Source organism: Cornus florida, unplaced genomic scaffold (assembly GCF_030987335.1).
Source record: "Cornus florida cultivar Cherokee Brave unplaced genomic scaffold, ASM3098733v1 CherokeeBrave_3.0.0_Hap2_Chr02, whole genome shotgun sequence".
Lineage (NCBI taxonomy): Eukaryota > Viridiplantae > Streptophyta > Magnoliopsida > Cornales > Cornaceae > Cornus > Cornus florida.
Window position 1 is genome coordinate 46,490,825 of NW_026775572.1, and position 21,478 is coordinate 46,512,302.

General features: G+C 31.9%; 1 pseudogene; it reads left to right on the forward strand.

The window, feature by feature from the left end:
- Positions 1–1,020: 1,020 nt before the first annotated feature.
- LOC132296190 (short chain aldehyde dehydrogenase 1-like) lies at positions 1,021–18,237 on the forward strand (annotated as a pseudogene).
- The last annotated feature ends 3,241 nt before the right edge of the window (positions 18,238–21,478 follow it).

The window sequence follows — 21,478 nt, forward strand, 5'->3', positions numbered from 1 at the left end:
ATAATTTCCCATAAATCTTGGGATCCATACAAAACTTTCACTTGTATACTCCACTGATTGTAATTCTTCCCACTAAACTTGGGAAGTTGGGGCTGCAACATGTTGTTAGACGCTATTTTTCTTTGCCGATCTTGTAACAAAGCTCTTATACCACTTTGTTGGAGTTGGTGGGCTAGTGAACACAAATCGGATACACTCACTTATATTCAACTGAATTAGTAAATACACAATTCAGAATCACTCACATCTATAAAGCTGAATTCTTTATCTTGTATTGCTCAATTGTTTGTTGTGTTCAAATACACTTACATGACTCACCTATTTATACTACTCAATGTATACTTTTAGTACATGAATTTAATACATGTAATGAACCACACAATGAACCAAAATATTTCATATACACCAAAATGTTCCATGTACTGGCAATTATTATGAGATTCTTTGCACCTTCCCAAGTATTACTTGGTCTTCTTAGATGAATCTAGACAAGTCTTAATTAATCTTCCAACACTTATGGCATGAACAGTTCTTGCAAGTTGCTGCAGTCCTTCTCAGTAAAAATTAACAAAGACTTTTGTTGTCATATATGGCGTACCTAAAACAAAAGCGTGAAGGATGACCTCTACTCTGTTAATCTGTAGACTACTATGTTGGCTGTGTTAGGAGAAGTTAACTATTAATTACTAAAAACATTTGCTTATGAACCACATAATCTCATTTTGATGACCTCTACACTGCTAGTCTGCTATGTTGATTGTGTTGGGAGAAGTTAACTATTAATTACTAAAAACATTTGCTTATGAACCACATAATCTCATTTTTATGACCTCTACACTGTTGTTTGCTATATTGGCTGTGTTGGGAGAAGTTTAACTATTAATTACTAAAAAAGTTTGCTTATGAACTACATAATATCATTTTAAATATAGCTGTATGCTTGGCTCAAACATATGAAATGTAAATCAGTTCCCACGAAGGCTTTATTCATCTAAAACAATTGGCTAAGGAATTAAAATGATGAAAGCCTCTTCTTTGTTCGCTCCAATTGCCAAAAGGTAAGCTGACATTAATTTCACCTACTTGCACTTTGGTTAATTTTTAATTGATATAGCACAAATGAGGTAAATGGTCTACAAGTTGAAAATCGATTGAATTTGACATTGCAGGCTGGAAAGTAAGGTTGCAGTGATTACTGGTGGTGCTAGTGGCATTGGCGCGAGTACTGCAAGGCTGTTTGTCAAACATGGCGCTAAGGTCATCATCGCGGACATCCAAGATGAGCTTGGTCACTCTGTGTGTGAAGACATTGACATGGATCAATCAATTTCCTATGTCCATTGTGACTGATGTCCAAAATGCTGTTGACAAGGCTGTGGGCAAGCACGGTAAGCTTGACATAATGTACAACAATGCAGGCATCTCAGGTAACCTGGATCAAAGTATATTATCTGTGGATCGCGAAGATTTCAATAGGTTATTCGATGTAAATGTGTATGGTGCATTCTTGGGGGCCAAACATGCGGCAAGAGTGATGATCCCAGCCAAGAAAGGCAGCATTCTGTTCACTTCAAGCTTGTGTTCTGTCATCAATGGTGATGGCCCACATGCCTACACGGCTGCAAAGCACGTTGTGGTTGGACTCACCAAGAACTTATGCGTGGAGCTAGGGAAGTACGGGATCCGAGTTAACTGCATCTCTCCATATGGCGTGGCCACGCCATTGCTGAATAAATTACCTGGATTGGACTATAATACCCCTAATTTTAAAAGGATAGTCTCGGTATTTATTTATTTATTTTTATTGTATTTTTTTAATTGTTTAATTGATTATTTGACTAATTGTTTATGTGTTTAATTGAATTAAGTGTTACTTAATTAATTGGCTACTTATCTATGTATTATTTGTATTTTGTCTAGGTGTTATTTGTATTATTTGTTTAATTAAATTGGGTGCTTAAATGATGTTTTTGATTAATTGTAATTAATTGTAAATTAAATGATTAAATGTTTTATTTTATTTTATTTTATGGTTATGGTTAGTGGTAATAGACTAACTAATTGGGTCTCATGGACTACTTGGATAGGAGGTTGGATGGGTATGGATAATTACCCATGGATAGTTGTATATGTATATACATATATATAAAAAGGAAAGTAATTTATTAATATTATAGTAACTTTAGTATTAATAAATAATCTAATGTATATATTTTATATATTTATATAATAAGGATATACATATATTTTATACGTAACATGTTTTAAGTTACCTTTTTAATATTATGGTAACTTTAGTATAAATAAATAATCTGATGTACATATTTTATTTATTTAATGAGGATATAGATAGATTATATACGTAACATGTTTTAAGTTACCTTTTAATATTATGGTAACTTTAGTATTAATAAATAATCTAATGTATATATTTTATTTAATTAATAAGGATATACATAGATGATATACGTAACATATTTTAAGTTACCTTTTTAATATTTTCATTTTTTATTTTTCTTTATTAAGTTGACTTGGATTGGGAAAAGGAATAGGGTTATTATTTAGCCTATAAATATACAACCATAGGTTGAAAAAGGAGTGAAAATATATCACGTAATATATTCTATAGAGAAAGAGTTAGAGAGAGAAGGAGAAAGAGGAAGGAAGGAGGAGAAAACCCTGTTGAGAGAAGATCAAGGAAGAAGAAGTTTAACTTTCGATTCGAAAGTTTAAGGCAAGTTCTTTTTCTATCTCTTTCCCTTTGATTCGTATTTCTGTACATGCCTAGGAAATTCCAAGATTTATTAAACACATAAAATTAAATAATTATGCATGTTTAATTAGATTAGAACATAGGTTTTATGAATTTTGTTCAAATATGTTCTTGTGTTATGAATTGATAAATGCATGATTTTGATTTGATTTCTGGTGTGAATTTTTACATATTTGAATTATGTATTTTTCATATCTGTGGAATGATGTAACGTAGAAACATGTCTAGGATTCCTGAACATTAAATAGGAACTAGGTTTGGGTTTAAATAAATTTAAATACACTCAATCATAACGATGCTTGCTATTTGAATGTTTTAAACAAACGAATGGATTTAATCTTTTAAAATGCTTTAGCAATTGAGATAAAATGTGTAGGATGAATTGGATATGCAGAATGCTTATTTGACGATATAATAAAATATCAGCATGTATAAGATTCAGTTTGTGTAAGACATATGATATAGGAAGCTTAAATAAATAATAAGTCATTCATATTATGTGATAACTTGATATCATATTATCATAGTTATTTCTGGAATGTTTGATGTATTTCTTTAATTGTTACATCAATTATTGGATTGTGTAGTTTAATGCACCGGTATGGGACGGTGGCATTCTAGGGACGGATTAACTTATCAGTTAAGTCCTACCTATTTTATATAAGGGAATGGATTAATTAAAATGTTAAGTCCTACTTATATTCAAGTCAGGTCAGCTGAACAAGTTGAATGACTTATGGAGGATTAATTTATTATATAAGGGAATGGATTAACTAAAATGTTAAGTCCTACTTATATTCAAGTCAGGTCAGCTGAACAAGTTGAATGACTTATGGAGGATTAATTTATTATATAAGGGAATGAATTAACTAAAATGTTAAGTCCTACTTATATTCAAGTCAGGTCAGCTGAACAAGTTGAATGACTTATGGAGGATTAATTTATACTGGATAGGATGGTTACTAGATTTTATATATATAAGTATGGTGCCATGATATGAGCTTGAGTCTCAGGATCAGTGATTAGGGTGCGCATATCGCCAGGGATGTGTAGCTAGATATAGTGTAGTTGTGTACCCTGGTAAGTCTAGGTACTCATGCCCACTATATGTGCGTTTTGCATGTTGCCTACTATTCAGGTTGAGACAACCCTATAGTCTAGTAAGGTTCCTTTAGTGTGTGTATATATATATATATACGGACTACTAGTTACTGTTGGATTGACTAGGATGTATACGTGTATCGGATCTCTGCTTGAACTGTAGTAGAGTAGAATTTGTTTGTGGGCTTGACCCACCATTATTTTTCAGGTGTTCGTCAGGAGTAGAGGTTGTTCGTGCTGAGCGGGGATCAGTCTACTTCATTCTTCCGATGCTACATAGGAGTTCCTTTATGATTCAGTTTCCTGATTTAGACAGTTATTGTTGCCATTTGTTTAGTTTGGATTTTCTAGGGGTCCACACAGTATGGATTCCCGAGTTGTATTTTGGAGGATCAGTTGTATCAAAAGAGTTTATTATTTAATGAAAATATATTATGAGGTTTATTATTAGATTATCATTTTAGTTTCTTATCAGCATTTTATTTATTCTTCTTTGTTCTTTTGTACTCTGTGTTCGTTTATTATCAATTTGTTTTGATATCCTCGGGTATTTGCGCGTGGGCCTGGCCAACCCGCATTCGGGAATCCGGGGGTTATCACAGTTGGTATCAGAGCACTCCAGGTTCAAGTGTCCTTAGGAGTGTCTTCCGTTATGTGACTTCCGCGTTGCGTCTCTTAAAACTTAGAGCCTGTATTAGGATTCATTGTACTCTATTTACGATTCGTTAGGAGGAGCTGATGTCAATTATATTCTGTAGTTACAGAATGGTTGGCATTAAGAAAAGGATGGGTTCAAGGGGAAAGCGACAAAGACCCAAAGGAGTAAAGGAGTACGTTATCGATTTCGTTGCCAGAAGGCAAAGTTAGGGATCGATGGTTTAGGTTCATTTAGCGTTACTTTAAAAGTATAAGCCAAGGAAGGATTTAGGTGTACGTGATAGGTCACCGCATATCGGGGCCAACACGACTTCAGTTGATCTCAAAAAGGAGACAAGCGAGGAGTAGGAGCCGAAGAGGATCCTAATGGATTTATGTGCATCCAATAAAAAGGGTACTAAATCTTGAAGATGGATGATCGCGCGAGGTGATCTGAATTGCTACTAGTATAGCGAATGTTATTAGTAGAATTGGGGTTGATCAATCTACAAATAATTAAGCTTTCTTATCATCTCTAAAAGAGATATATAAGAAGTACTCTTCAGAAGATTGGGGATTTGATGGAGTTCTTATCAGAACGAAACGTATGATTTTGTATCACATTTAGGAAGGTATTGGTATTATGTTGTGACGTTCCAATTCGCTTTATAAAGCCAAGTTAGATAGTTTACATTCAGCGTGTAGGGAGGATGAGGGTTAAGCCCTTAGTATTTGCTTAGACAAACATATGTTGCTTTTAAGCTCTGTTTAAAGGATATGTTTCGAGGTTGGATGATTACCTACGAAACTATAAAAGGATATTGTGAAACAATTTGGTAGTGTTGATTTCAAATGAGACTTTTTTTTCTAGAAAGAACGATGTCCTAAGTAGGAGTATATTTTGTGGTAGTGTGTTTGTCATACGTGTTTTATTTTCGTTGATTATTTCGATTAATGGTATATGGTTTAGTTGGGGACACAAGTATGTGATTAGCCAACTATTGTTTTTAATAATATGGAGTAATAGCGCTATTTACGCTAGATTTGTGAGCATGCGGTCGTAGGATATGGTAGATACACATAATTTTAGCCAATCTATTAGACCTGGACATGCGTCATTCTAGTATATTGTTTGGGATGGGATAGTTAAACCATCACTGTGAGTCAAATAATCTAGTATGATTAGTTTGATTTACTTTACTCTAGGTATGGATTTGTGTCATATTACAACGCCATGATAATGGTGGTTGTTAATATTTTGGGATGCGTGAGATGGTGGTAGATAAAGATCACTGTAACGCCACGATGATTTATCTGAGGTGCCGGATTTGCTGAACATCTTCTTAAAAAATTCCGGAAGTTGTTACTAAGTCGAAAGGAGGATTTAGTACGGGTTTAGGTACTTATTAAAATGACACCGATTGAGGATAGTAGACTGAATAAATATTCATCAATATATTCTTAATCAAGAATTTTATTCGTGAGGGCGTGTCATTAGGAGGAGTTACCGGTATTGCATATAGAGGAGGAAACTAAGTCTTATTCACTTGCATAAATAATATGGAATTTTTTTTAGGTCACAATTTGCAACAATTAGCTGTTGCTAGGAAATTGATAACTTATGTAGAGGATGGAAGGATTTCATATTCTTTTGAAGTTAGACAAAGAAGTCGGATTGTCATTAACTTATTTTAAAGAAGCAGGGTGTGTCAAAGACAAGATGGTGAGACCAAACACCTTTATAAAGATGAGGTGCATGGTATGTATGGAAATGTCGTAGTTTGTTGACTTTTGTTGAGTTAAAGTCGTAGTTGACTATTGATAAATGGAATTACCGATTGACTTTCAATATCGGTAAGTTTATCACAGATCAGTAGTGGATAGATTTAGTTGCAGAATTCGCTTTTGAAGATGCTCCAATTTAAACAATGGGTATAGACGAAAACTGGTGGTACCGGATTAACAGTACTTTCTGCAGACAAATTGGATAGAGGATGCAAAGATTGAGTTTCACAACTCTTAGTTCTTTATTTATCCTAGTGGAAATATGATACTTCACGGTATGAAGCAGACGTTTGGAAGACAGGCAGGAGGAGGGACATAGTGATTTTGTCTCCCATTGTAATTTTTATTAGATAGTCGAGATGAACCATTAGAGATCACTAGATCATTTACAGCTATTCCCTATATTGAAGTGGAAATGAGATAGCATTTTCCACGGATTTAGTTGAGGGATTGCTGACTTCGCACAAGGGTCATAATTCTGGATGGGATATTGGTTGACTGATAAATTAGGTCAGCTTAGTTCTTGTCTATTTCGAACTGGTAGGACTTTAGTTCATACGAATAGAATGGATCACGAGATGGTTTAGATAGATAGAAGTGGTAATTCACATTTTATATCAAGTTCCGTCTGGTGGAAGCAATTATGGAAGTGGATGCTCTTAACAAATGATAGAATATTTAAATCTTTCGGTTAGTTGTTGAGTTATTAGATGCATTTATAGCAGGTGTAATAATAACACTTGTTATTACTACGGTAGTTGAGAAGGTCAACTTTGAATATTGGAGCTGACCTTGGAGACGGTGTTACCTTACTCAGATGGAGTTTAAGGTACTTGAGGAGGATTTCGTACTTTCTGTAAATAATGATATGACGGTCGGGCGACTGAGATGGAAATTTATAATTTTCTTAGTACACCCAAATGGTTAGAAGGTACATCACGACATCAAATGTCGATTTTGGTGAACAGATACAGATAAGGATGCATATACAATTGCCCTAAGTGTAAAACCTGCTACAAAGGTGGAAAGTTGATCATCAGATATCGTAGGAATCTTTAGCCACTTCCTATAACAAATATGGAAGTTGAATTAAATAGGAGTGACGGTCGATGGGAAGGATCGATATTGATTTGAAATTTCAATTTTCCATATGGAATCTGAGTGGTGGATTGAGAAAGATCGCTTGAGGACATAAATTTGAGTGATACTTATTTTAGAACTTCATAGTAGTTCTATAGTTCAGTGATGGTGGTGTTATAGCATGTGAATGTCCATATTAGTGGATGCAAAGTGCTATTTCGAAGGAGCTTTATGAAGATTTTGGAGCAGCAGCTCTACTTCATATCTATAGACGGAGGATTTAATTGAGAGATTAAATTAGACCATAAAGGATATGTTTGAGGTGTATATCCTAGATTTTCATGGACAGTTGGAAGTGTTTACTTCACCTGTCGGAATTTTATCTGTGATATTGTTGGCACAAGGAGGTTAGTGTGATAACTTTGGAGGTTTTGTATCTTTCACAATGCATACCTCTCATTTGTTGGTTGGAAATGGAAGTATGGGTTGTACAATCAGACCTTGACTTCATTTAAAAATATGTCGGAAAGAGATATTTTCCCTTTGTATTGAACTGCGCGCGGTTGGGAGGCAACAGTAGGATGTTGTAAATAGTTGAACTCGTATACTAGAGTTTTTCCATCAGGGAGTAGTTTGCTCGTTCTGTTTTCTATGTAGGAAGAAGGCGATTTTTGGAGAAAGGTAAATTTTACTTATTACATTGACTTTTAGAAGATTGTGTTTCGCAATTGAGGCAGTCGCCTCTGAATTAGCGTTACCAAATTAGTAGCGCTGGGTGCATAGGAGTTTGTGCGTATATTCTATGGCACTTGGAGGTATGTAGATCATTCTCTTGTCGACATGTGAGGATTGCGTTAATACAACCTACACATTGTATGATTATTGTGTTTCTTAAAATATAGGAACCCTGTATACCACTTGGTATATTGGAGTTAAGTGGAGCCCTTATAGTGAGGCTGCGTCTACTTGGGAATATGAGGATGTTTTTCGCTCACAGTTTCCAAGCATAATGGAAGAATAATGGAAGGAAGTAAGGGCGAATTCCGAGGACGGAATTCCTTTTGTTAGGGGGGAAGAATGTAATACCCCTAATTTTAAAAGGATAGTCTCGGTATTTATTTATTTATTTATATTGTATTTTTAATTGTTTAATTGATTATTTGACTAATTATTTATGTGTTTAATTGAATTAAGTGTTACTTGATTAATTGGCTACTTATCTATGTATTATTTGTATTTTGTCTAGGTGTTATTTGTATTTTTTGTTTAATTAGATTGGGTGCTTAAATGATGTATTTGATTAATTGTAATTAATTGTAAATTAAAAGATTAAATATTTTATTTTATGGTTATGGTTAGTGGTAATGGGCTAACTAATTGGGTCCCATGGACTACTTGGATAGGAGGTTGGATGGGTATGGATAATTACCCATGGATAGTTGTATATGTATATATATAGATATATATGTATATACATATATATAAAAAGGAAAGTAATTTATTAATATTATAGTAACTTTAGTATTAATAAATAATCTGATGTATATATTTTATATATTTATATAATAAGGATATACATATATTTTATACGTAACATATTTTAAGTTACCTTTTTAATATTATGGTAACTTTAGTATAAATAAATAATCTGATGTATATATTTTATTTATTTAATGAGGATATAGATAGATTATATACGTAACATGTTTTAAGTTACCTTTTAATATTATGGTAACTTTAGTATTAATAAATAATCTAATGTATATATTTTATTTAATTAATAAGGATATACATAGATTATATACGTAATATATTTTAAGTTATCTTTTTAATATTTTCATTTTTTATTTTTCTTTATTAAGTTGACTTGGATTGGGAAAAGAAATAGGGTTATTATTTAGCCTATAAATATACAACTATATGTTGAAAAAGGAGTGAAAATATATCACGTAATATATTCTATAGAGAAAGAGTTAGAGAGAGAAGGAGAAAGAGGAAGGAATGAGGAGAAAACCCTGTTGAAAGAAGATCAAGGAAGAAGAAGTTTAACTTTCGATTCGAAAGTTTAAGGCAAGTTCTTTTTCTATCTCTTTCCCTTTGATTCGTGTTTCTGTACATGCCTAGGAAATTCCAAGATTTATTAAACACATAAAATTAAATAATTATGCATGTTTAATTAGATTAGAACATAGGTTTTATGAATTTTGTTCAAATCTGTTTTTGTGTTATGAATTGATAAATGCATGATTTTGATTTGATTTCTGGTGTGAATTTTTACATATTTGAATTATGTATTTTTCATATCTGTGGAATGATGAAACGTAGGAACATGTCTAGGATTCCTGAACATTAAATAGGGATTAGGTTTGGGTTTAAATAAATTTAAATACACTCAATCATAACGATGCTTGCTATTTGAATGTTTTAAACAAACGAATGGATTTAATCTTTTAAAATGCTTTAGCAATTGAGATAAAATGTGTAAGATGAATTGGATATGAAGAATGCTTATTTGACGATATAATAAAATATCAGCATGTATAAGATTCAGTTTGTGTAGGACATATGATATAGGAAGCTTAAATAAATAATAAGTCATTCATATTATGTGATAACTTGATATCATATTATCATAGTTATTTCTGGAATGTTTGATGTATTTCTTTAATTGTTACATCAATTGTTGGATTGTGTGGTTTAATGTACCGGTATGGAACGGTGGCATTCTAGGGACGGATTAACTTATCAGTTAAGTCCTACCTATTTTATATAAGGGAATGGATTAACTAAAATGTTAAGTCCTACTTATATTCAAGTCAGGTCAGCTGAACAAGTTGAATGACTTATGGAGGATTAATTTATTATATAAGGGAATGGATTAACTAAAATGTTAAGTCCTACTTATATTCAAGTCAGGTCAGCTGAACAAGTTGAATGACTTATGGAGGATTAATTTATTATATAAGAAAATGGATTAACTAAAATGTTAAGTCCTACTTATATTCAAGTCAGGTCAGCTGAACAAGTTGAATGACTTATGGAGGATTAATTTATACTGGATAGGATGGTTACTAGATTATATATATATAAGTATGGTGCCATGATATGAGCTTGAGTCTCAGGATCAGTGATTAAGGTGCGCATATCGCCAGGGATGTGTAGCTAGATATAGTGTAGTTGTGTACCTTGGTAAGTCTAGGTACTCATGCCCACTATATGTACGTTTTGCATGTTGCCTACTATTCAGGTTGAGACAACCCAATAGTATAGTGAGGTTCCTTTAGTGTGTGTATATATATATATATACGGACTACTAGTTACTGTTGGATTGACTAGGATGTATACGTGTATCAGATCTCTACTTGGACTGTAGTAGAGTAGAATTTGTTTGTGGGCCTGACCCACCATTATTTTTCAGGTGTTCGTCAAGAGTAGAGGTTGTTCGTGCTGAGCGGGGATCAATCTACTTCATTCTTCTGATGCTACATAGGAGTTCCTTTATGATTCAGTTTTCTGATTTAGACAGTTATTGTTGCCATTTGTTTAGTTTGGATTTTCTAGGGGTCCACACAGTATGGATTCCCGAGTTGTATTTTGGAGGATCAGTTGTATCAGAAGAGTTTATTAATTAATGGAAATATATTATGAGGTTTATTATTAGATTATCATTTTAGTTTCTTATTAGCATTTTATTTATTCTTCTTTATTCTTTTGTACTCTGTGTTCGTTTATTATCAATTTGTTTTGATATCCTCGGGTATTTGGGCGTGGGCCTGGCCAACCCGCATTCGGGAATCCGGGGGTTATCACATGGACGATAAGAAAAGGGCAGAGGAGGCAATTGTAAACTCTAATTAATTTGTGTTAGACTTTAATCACATATTATCATAAAACCCTAGATATTAGAACTTCAATTAATTTCACATCCTTATAACGCATAAATAAATATAGTTAGATATGCATACCTCTATTCATGATATCAAACCTTGTTGAGATTAAATCCAATGTCCAGACCCTTTAACCACGAACCAATCTGCAACTCTGATCAACAGGCAAAGGTGGAAACTGGTTTATCTCTCTTGGCCTTTTGCACACAATAACCTTTTACATGTTGTCTTAATCATCGTACATAATTGACGGAGCATATGCACTTTTATTAAGGCAGAGAGATGACCAGTTTTCGTTTTAGTAACATAATTCTACTTTCCATCAAAGTAAGGAATTAGAAGGAAAACACTTCTCCAATAAGTAATTACCAAAAAGGTAATTATAAGTTGACCAAGAATAATTAATTGATATTTATTTACTTAGCCACCAAGTAATATGTCACGTGTCCAAATCATGTGGGCCACAATTAAATAGATAATCTTACATTCTCTCACTTGGCACATATGATAACTTCTTTAGTGGTTTAGTAAAATAGTCCAGTGTGCACCATAAATCAAATTAAGATATTAATATGGTCATCATAAATACCATGGTAAACAAACTACCAATGTGAGTCATGGTGGTTGTATGTCACTAAATAATACAGTCCCTTCCATATATCACAACACTAGTAACCCATTTAACGTAGTCTATAACTGAGAAGAAATAATAAAGGTCTAGCTATAATGTCTTTTCTAAGACTATTCCTGTTTTCATCATTTAAAGTAATACATGCATGTACATACATAAATTAACAGGAAATATCAGAAACACATTTTAATGAGCTCAAAATGTCAAATATATATAAGCATTGTTAAGTAATCCACAACAAAAATAATAATTAACTTTGATTACATTCAAGACCTATTCTTTCAACATACCCTATGAATGTCTTGGGTGGTAGTCCTTTTGTTAATGGATCTGCAACCATAAGTTGTGTGCTTATATTTTCAAAAGACACTCGTCGTTTCTGAACTTCTTCTTTAATAGTAAGATATTTCAGCTCCATATGCTTTATGCCATTGGAATACTTATCGTTTTTAGTAAAGAAGACAGCTGCGATGTTATCACAATAAATTTTCAGCAGTCTGGAAATTGAATCCATAACACCAAATCCCAATAAAAAGTTCCGCAACCACAAACCATGATTTGTAGCCTCAAAGCATGCTACAAATTCAGCCTCCATAATAGATGAAACAATAATAGATTGTTTTGCACTTTTCCATGATATTGCCCCTCCAGCTAAAAGGAACAAAAAACCAAAAGTGGATCTTCCACTATCCACACATCCAGCAAAATCTGAGTCTGAGTAACCAATAACCTCTAAGTCACCAGTCCTTCTAAATGTGAGCATATAATTCTTTGTTCCTTGTAAGTATCTCATGACTTTCTTTGTAGCTTTCCAGTGATGCATTCCTGGATTGCTTTGGTATCTGCCTAGCATTCCAACTGCAAAACCAATATCTGGACGAGTGCAAACATGTGCATACATCAAACTTCCCACAATAGATGCATAAGGAATATTTTGCATTTCTTTATATTCTAATTCATTCTTTGGGCATTGCATCAAACTAAATTTATCCCCTTTTTGTATTGGAACAATACTAGCTGAACAATGTTCCATACCAAATCTCTCTAGAATTCTCTCAATATATGTTTTCTGAGACAATCCTAACAATCCACGTGACCTATTACAGAATATTTCTATTCCTATCACGTAGGATGCCTCACTCATATCTTTCATCTCAAAATTCTTAGAGAGATAATTTTTAGTTTCATGCAATAAACCAAGATCACTACTAGCAAGCAAAATATCATCAACATATAGAATCAGAAATATAAACTTACTCCCACTAACCTTCTGGTATATACACCGATCAACAGTATTTTCATTAAAACCAAAAGAAATAATAGTATCATTAAACTTAATATACCATTGCCGGGAAGCTTATTTAAGTCCATATATTGACTTCTTAAGTTTACAGACCATGCGTTCTTTACCCTTTAATCTGAAGCCTTCGGGTTGATTCATATAGACTTCTTCTTCTAAACTCCCATTTAGGAAAGCTGTTTTCACATCCATTTGATGCAACTCTAAATCATAATGAGCTACAAAAGCCATGATAATTCTAAATGAATCCTTCTTAGATACAGGAGAGAAGGTTTCTTTATAATCAATACCTCTTATCTGAGTAAAGCCCTTGGCTACAAGTCTGGCTTTATATCGTTCAATATTGCCATTAGAGTCGCGTGTGGTCTTAAAAACCCATTTACACCCGACTTGTTTAAATCCTTCAGGCAATTCAACGAGTTCCCAAACTTTATTTTGTTCCATTGACTTCAACTCCTCATTTATGGCAGTAATCCAATTAGTAGAATTATTATTATTAATGGCTTGTGAATATGTAACCGTATCCTTACATATCCCTATATCAAAATCAGATTCATGTAGCTATACCACATAATCATCCGGAATAGCAGGTCTTTTTTCTCTTTGAGACCGTCTTAATGTTATTCCTTGTGGTTCTTCTATAACTTCATTGGTGATAGTTTCATTATGGAGTTGTTGATCATTTAATTATTCTTCGTTGTTATGCAGTTCAACAACTAGAGAAACAATTATTTCTTTAGAAGTTGTGGGTAAAGGGTTCCTTGTAAAGCAGTTCCAAAAACTCCATTTGAACTGTGGATAGGAAGGAAACCTAGTTTAAAGCACCTGCATGTTTGGGGTTGCCCAGCGGAAGTTAGGATTTATAATCTACATGAAAAGAAATTAGATTTTAGAACAGTTAGTGAGTACTTTATTGGTTACCCAGAAAAATCCAAAGGGTATAGGTTTTACTGTCCTACACATAGTACAAAAATTGTTGAAACCGGTAATGCTAGATTCATTGAGGATAGTGAAATCAGTGAGGAAGAAAAGACTCTTCATAAAGTATACTTAAATGGGGTTGAAAGGCAACTAGATAAAAAAGTGAAAATAGTAAGGTCAGATAGAGGTGGTGAATATTATGGAAAGTATGATGAAACGGGTCAATGCCCTGGACCGTTTGCTAAACTCCTTGAAAAGCGTGGCATTTATGCTCAATACACTATGCCAGGTACGCCACAGTAGAATGGTGCAGCTGAAAGGCGTAATCGTACTCTTATGGAAATGGTTAGGAGTATGTTAAGTAATTCCTCTTTACCCATATCATTGTGGATGTATGCTTTTAGAACTGCTCCACAATGATATGGGTAAAGAGGAATTACTTAACATACTCCTAACCATTTCCATAAGAGTACGATTACGCCTTTCAGCTGCACCATTCTACTGTGGCGTACCTGGCATAGTGTATTGAGCATAAATGCCACGCTTTTCAAGGAGTTTAGCAAACGGTCCAGGGCATTGACCCGTTTCATCATACTTTCCATAATATTCACCACCTCTATCTGACCTTACTATTTTCACTTTTTTATCTAGTTGCCTTTCAACCCCATTTAAGTATACTTCAAGAGTATTCACTGCTTAAGATTTATCATGCAACAAATAGATATATCCATAACGTGAAAAATCATCTATAAAGGTGATAAAATATTTTTCGCCACTAAAAGATGGAACATCAAAAGGTCCACAAATATCTGTATGAATAATTTCAAGAAGCTCTATACTTCTTGTGGCTCATTTCTTTGTGTGTTTGGTTTGTTTACCTTTAATACAATCCACACACACACAATAAAATCAGTAAAATCTAGATTCCAAAGAATTCCATCTTTTACTAATCTTTTTAACCTTTCACTGGATATATGACCCAATCTTTTATGCCACAAGAAAGAAGAATTTTCATTAATTAAGCTGCGTTTGGTTCCAACATTATGATGCAAGGTCAAAAGTGTTTCAGAAAATAAATCATCAAGCTTTATCTTGTATAAACCATCAACAAGAATACTAAAACCAACAAATTGGGATTTTTTAAACAAACTGAAACATCCATTACCAAATTTAAATGAAAAACCATCAACATCAAGTTTGGACATAGAATCAAATTACAGGAAATTGAAGGAACATAAAGAGTTTTAAACAAATCTAAATGAAATCCACTATCTAAAACTAAACGAAATGTCCTAATGGCTTCAACTGAAATTTTCTCCCTATTCCCTATGAACAAAAAATCATCATTTGGATTTATGGTTTGGGTTGAAAGGAATCCCTACATCGTATTGGAAATATGAACATTAGAGCCTGAATCAACCCACTAAGTATTAGAAGGAACTTCAATTAAGTTTGATTCAAAACATACAAAAGCCAAAGGCTTACCCTTCTTTTCGAACCATTCTTTACGTTTCATGCAATCTTTTTGAAAGTGTCCAGATTTGTTACAAAAATGACACTTATCATTCTTGTGTTCCTTCTTTTGAGTAGCTTGATCAGAATCCTTTATTTGGGGTGTTGCTCGCTTAATGCCTTTTCCAGGCCTTTTCCCAAATTTCTTTCTAACTTCTTGAGTCATGAGATGAACATTATGATTATCTTGTTACTTAAGCCTTCCTTCCTCCTGAACTAACATACTGGCCAATTCATTCACATTCCACTTGTCCTTAATAGTGTTATAGTGAATTTGAAATGGCCCATACTGAGTAGGTAAGGAATTGAGAATAAATTGAACGAGAAAAGTCTCATCCACATTCATCCCTAAAGTTTTCAATTTCACAACAAGATTGGTCATGTCAAGAACATGCTTATGCATACTACGAGTACCATCAAAACGCATAGTAGTGAGGTCAGCCATTAATTTCCCTGCAAGAGACTTATCTATAGTACGGAAACGTTCTTCAATATTTTTCAAATATTCCTTAGCACTATCAGTTTGGGGAAGAGTTGTTTTGATATTGTTTGCAATAGTCATTCGCATAAACATAATACTCAATCTGTTCGATTTCTCCCAAACTTTATGGAGAGTCTTTTCTTTCTCACTGCTTTCACTAGTAATAGCAGTAGGTTTCTCAATTTGAAATGGTAAATCAAGATCTAGCACACCTAAGTTGAACTGAACTTGCTCATTCCATTTTGAGAAGTTAGTCCCATTGAGAATTGGAATAGATGAAGCATGCGAATTCACTGAAACAGGAAGAGATACTGCAATAAAATAATCATAATAAGGTAAATACTCATAACATTAATACTTTGAGATAACAACACATATAAAAATAAATAAATACATTGTACAACTATGGTACCCCATTGGGTAATAATCACAAAATATAAAAAATAATGCTTAGATGTATTTATTTATATATAGCTTCATTGGTGATGCACTAATTAATTAAATAGACAAGTTACCTTTAGATATCCTATATCTACCCAATTAAAAATTACATACAACCCCTTAATGTTTATTTAATCACTCAAAAATTAATTCCCTTTGAGGAATTATTTCTAATAATTTAATAAACCCAATATTCATGAATTTTACAAAAATTATAAGTATCATTATTCATGAAATATTGCATTATGTCTATCACTAAAATTAATATCCATTAATCATTATGGTTAGGCCACTTTGGTAGCTACCAACCTTTTTATAATATGAATATTAAATTATCTAGTGATAAATTCAACATTAAATTACTCACCATATTATATACTCATAATTTACAAAGTCAATTAATTAAATTATTAGTGGGTGTCTTAAATTTCATAGATATAATACTGTAACATATATTTAATCATGTACAAAACAAACAAAAACATGATCATAATTTAAGACCTCGATTTGCGTAGCAGCGGAATAATAATAAAATATTTCACTATGTCACTTGATTACACGAAATAGACAAAAACCAATCTCTTTGACTTGTTTTTTCCTCATTGTGATATATATAATATACAATCACCGAACACAACTTAATTGAATCACCAGATTCGTTTTTCACCCTTTAAGTTGTTTTTGTCTCTATATGATATATATATTTATGTATATATATTAACAGACTTAACTTATGTTATATATATATATATACACACACAAGTTCGGCAAACAAGGTACAGCACATAACATCAATTGTCTTCGACAAACAGATAACAATACAACAAATTTGATCATTATATATGTACAAACAGTTTCTTGACGCTCGTTCAAACACGAGTACACGAATTAAAACAGTGTTCGTATACCATAAATTAAAATCATATTATTTGATTTTAATTTAAACTTAGGCATATTATTTATGCAAGAATAATGGAAAAAAATAATAAGTTCCAAAACTATTGACTCTGATACCACATGTAAACTCTAATTAATTTGTGTTAGACTTTAATCACAAATTATCATAAAACCCTAGGTCTTAGAACTTCAATTAATTTTATATTCTTATAATGCATAAATAAATATAGTTAGATATACATACCTCTATTCATGATATTAAACCCAATCTGCAACCCTGATCAATAGGTAAAGGTGGAAACTGGTTTATCTCTCTTGGCCTTTTGCATACAATAACCTTTTACGTGTAGTCTCAATCATCGTACATAATTGATGGAGCATATGCACTTTTATAAAGGTAGAGAGATGACCAGTTTTCCTTTTAGTAACACAATTTTACTTTCCATCAAAGTAAGGAATTAGAAGGAAAACACTTCTCCAATAAGTAATTACCAAAAAGGTAATTATAAGTTGGCCAATAATAATTAATTGATATCTATTTACTTAACCACCAAGTAATATGTCACGTGTCCAAATCATGTAGGTCACAATTAAATAAATAATTTTACAACAATTTCTATAGAAGCAAACTTAAAAGGGGTGATGTTGGACGCTGAAGATGTAGCTGAGGCAGCATTGTACCTGGGAAGTGATGAGTCCAAGTACATGAGTGGGCTGAACCTATTAGTTGATGGGGGTTACAGCACCACCAATACAGCTCTTGGAGATGCCTTCAAAACGCTAGTTTCTTGAACCAGTTTCGCTGCAGTATCTACTTTCAATTTCTTATTTGACTAGCTAATATATGCAAATGTTGAGTACTTAGTTTGTTTTTGCTTTCTTGGTTGTGTGTTTTCCAATCCTACTCCGCGTTCGTGCTCTTCCCAAGAACAAGTTACTGCTGGTTTTACATGCATGTGTTTTTGATTTGACACGTGTCGCTGGGCATTTTGGAAAAAATTTTCTGTAAATTTTTCTGTAAGTTGGGGACCATCAATTTTTATTTCTGGACATTTTGGAAAAAAATTTGGGCCGATCAATAATATATATTTTCTTCTGTAAATAGTTATGTACAGAGATTTAAATTCTCAAACAACCAACTCAATAATCCGTATGAATTCAATTTAATCTGGATATATTTTTTTTCAGTTACTCTTCCAATTTTAGAATCTAGTAGATTTAACAACTCTCTTGATATCAGTTCTATTCTAGGATCAAATTTGCTACCCATCCTATTTTCAATAAATGATAATTCGGAGGGTATATTTTGCTATATCCATATTTTATAATAAACTTTACCACCTAAATAATAAATATATAAAAAAATAGAGTTGTTTCAGTTTCCTCCATCATCTTAAAATTTAGACGAAAAAAAAAAGGTGAAATTAATTTCATTAAATACTTATAAATTAAAATTAGAAAAATATATGATCTCAACTTAGTTTACTTTTGCAAACTGAAATAATACTAATAAACATAATTCATGCAAACTTGTAAAATGATACTAATAAACAAAATGAATGACACTAATAAACAAAATTCATGCAAACTTTTGCAATTCATTTTCTATGCATGATAAACGTAACTAGAAAAAACAAAATTCATGAAAGGAACATTGGTTTTGGTCATGAATAATGAGTTTATCATCTTAAAGTTACTCCCTCAATAATATGACTAGACGAAAGAGGGAATCATTCGGAAAACATATTGTGTAGACCAGGCCCAGCCCATGATGGTTTTTGGTACTCGGCCTTTAGTGTAAAGCAAGTTATAACACTTTTTGTCCTTAAGTTACACAATCCTTTTAAGACGGTGCCGTGCTTTGTCATGCTTCTCGTGCTAATTGGAGAGCAAATTCTTCCATAATTTGCTAATTCAATTTTGTTAATTCACGAATTCAATTTGAGAATTATTGAATTCACAACGATTTCTCATTTGTTGAATAATGGACAACTAACATTTATTATTAGAGACAATTTCACAAAATGTTCCTAATACTGAATAAAAACAATTAGAAATGTGTAGAACTAATAATAAACCTACAATATGAAAAAAGAATGACAAATCTTTGTCATATTGTTGTTCATTGTATATTCATCACTTTTATTTTGTTATTTAAATAATAATAAAAAATATTAAATGTGCGTACAGTGACTATAGAGACATATATTTGCAGACAAAATATATAAATACTTTTTAGTTTTACTTTATTTTTAGTTAAGACCCTTATTCTTTTATAATTATTTAAAGTATTCAATTTCATGTAAAAAAGAGTCTAAAATAAATATATAGATTTATGAGGTTGCCTTACTTTACAAATAAAAAATATGGTATAATTTTTCTATACATTACTTATTATTATTAATATTATGTATCTCTAGCATAGAAGAAATAAGGTTACTTGTAACTCAAACACATTACAAATGTACAAGCGCTTTGGAGGCGTTCCCAACCAAATTTTATATTTAATTTGTAGAATTCACGTCCCCACTTTTGCTCCACTTTATGTGACTTAGTTTTGTCCGATTTATATATTGACATCGTGTATTTGTGATTGGAGATGACCTACTTACGGTGAGTAGGTAAGCCTTGTCTTTTTTTTCTTTTGTAAATAATTAAAGATTATCTTTTTAATAAAATTTTGAATATATGAAAATAAAAGTTAATTTTAGTAATTTCTAATATATATATATATATATATATATATATATATATATATTTACACGAATTTTAAGGTGACTCACCAAAAAGAGATGTCAAATTATTATTTCTTTCTTTCCTTTTTTTTTTTTTTTTTTTCAAACTTTAATGTATATATAAATCAGGTTTCATTTCTACCAAAAAAAATTGGCATGCTGGTAATTATTGCTTTGTATAATTTTAATTTTATTTATATCCTTGTTCCGTGGGTAATTGCTAAATCAAGTTTAATATTTTATATATTTGGTTTTTCCTCTTTTCATATTATATAATTAATCAAATCTCAAAAATTGAATCTAACATATTGGCGATTGAATTCATAACTATAACTTCTTTCATCTTATTTTAAATTTGATATGGAAAAGATATTTAGTTCAAATTCTCAACAGACCTTCAAATTCTCCTAAACATACCATCAATTTAATTCAATTTGGACGGTAGGTGTAGCTTTAACAACTCTCAAGGGTTAAATTTTCTACTGATTCTATTGGAAAAAAATAGGTGAAATTAATTTCTTCAAATACTTATAAATTAAATATATATATATATATATATATGACCTCAACGTTAGTTAACTTTTGCAAACAGAAATGATACTAATAAACAAAATTCATGCAAACTTCTGCAATTCATTTTATGTACATGATAAAGGTAACATTGGTTTTGGTCATGAATAATGAGTTAGATCTCAAAGTAACTCCCTCAAAAATGACCAGACAAAGGAAAACATATTGTGCAGCAGGCCAGGCCCAGGATGGTTTTTGGTACTCAGGATTTTTAGTGCAAAGCAAGTTGCAACACTTTTTGTCCCTAAGTCACACAATCCTTATAAGAAAGTGTCGCTTTCATGTTCCTCGTGCGAATTGGAGAACAAATTCTTTCATAATTCGCGAATTTAATTTTGTCAATTCACGAATTCAATTTGTGAATCCTTGAATTAATAACTATTTCTCATTTGTTAAATTATGGACAACTACATGTGACATTTATTATTGAAGACAATTTCAAAAAATGTTCCTAATACTTAAAAAAAAACAATTAGAAATGTATAGAACTAATAATAAACCAACAATATGAAAAAATAATAACAAATCTTTGTCATATACAAATACCGTTTAGTTTTACTTTATTTTTAATTAAAACCCTTATTCTTTTATAATTCCTTAAAGTATTCATTTCATGTAAAAAAAAAATCTAAAATAAATATATAAATTCATGAGGTTGCATTACTTTGCAAATGAAAAATATGCTATAATTTTTGTATATATTAATTATTATTCATATTATGTATATC